The following is a 1,111-nucleotide window of genomic DNA, read 5'->3' as shown; positions in this document are numbered from 1 at the left end:
TAAGTACATATATCCATATATATATGAATATATGTGAAGGCGCGTGGCTTAGTGGTCAGGGCATTCGCCTCACGATCGTAAAGTCGTGAGTGCAATTCCCGGCGACGCTTTGTGCCCTTGAGCAAGACACTCTATTTCACGTTGCTCCAGTCCACTGACCTTGCAAAAATGAGTAGTACCTGTATTTCAAAGGGCCGCCCTTGTCACACTCTGTGTCACGCTGAATCTCCCTGAGAACTACGTTAGGGGTACACGTGTCTGTGGATTGCTCAGTCACTTGCACGTTAATTTCAAGAGCAGTGCTCCTTTATATATATATATATATATATATATATATATATATATATATATATATATATATATATATAAAGCGAGTGAGAGCACCATTCAGCACTGTTTTTCACTATAAGTAAAAGCGAAATTCGCCAATGCATTCAGTTGCTACTGGTGTCTGTAACTGAAGAGGGGTTGTGACAGAAATCTGGATTTAGAAATTAAACCACCGCGACATGATGTTGTTCGTCTGTTACTGATACTTTTCTCTGTTTCTTAGCATTATATCTTAATACGAGAAAATCTCTGAAGACGAATGCTGAACTTGTGTCTTTCGAGAGTAAATGCACATTCAGTTAAGATGTAAGGAATGTCACACACATGCACACACGCACGCACACACACGTACACACACACACACACACACACACACACACACACACAATCACAGTATCGCTCAAATTTATGTACTTATTTTATCTCCTATATACGCTATTTTCTAGACTGCCATCTCTGTCACTCCTATCTACATTCTGATACTCTCTCTCTCTTTCACTTTTTCCCTCACTCTCCGTTCTTCATTTTGATATTCTGTCTCTCATTCTCCGTCCATTACACTGATATTCTCTTGCTCTCTCACTCTCTCTCTCTTTCTCACACACACACACTCTCTCTCTCTCTCTCTCACTCCTTACATCTGCACCTAAGTACGACCTTATTTCATGATTGTCGCTAGATTTTTTTTCGGCATGCAAACGGAAAACAAGTTGTAAAAGACAATGAAAAGACAAAAAGGAAAAAAAGAACAAAGAAAGAAAAAAGAAATACACAAACGAAA

The sequence above is a fragment of the Octopus bimaculoides genome, chromosome 13, assembly GCF_046866305.1.
Source record: "Octopus bimaculoides isolate indiv1 chromosome 13, ASM4686630v1, whole genome shotgun sequence".
In the NCBI taxonomy this organism is placed as follows: Eukaryota; Metazoa; Mollusca; class Cephalopoda; order Octopoda; family Octopodidae; genus Octopus; species Octopus bimaculoides.
The sequence above is the reverse complement of the archived record's forward strand: the minus strand, read 5'-3'. Positions refer to the sequence as shown.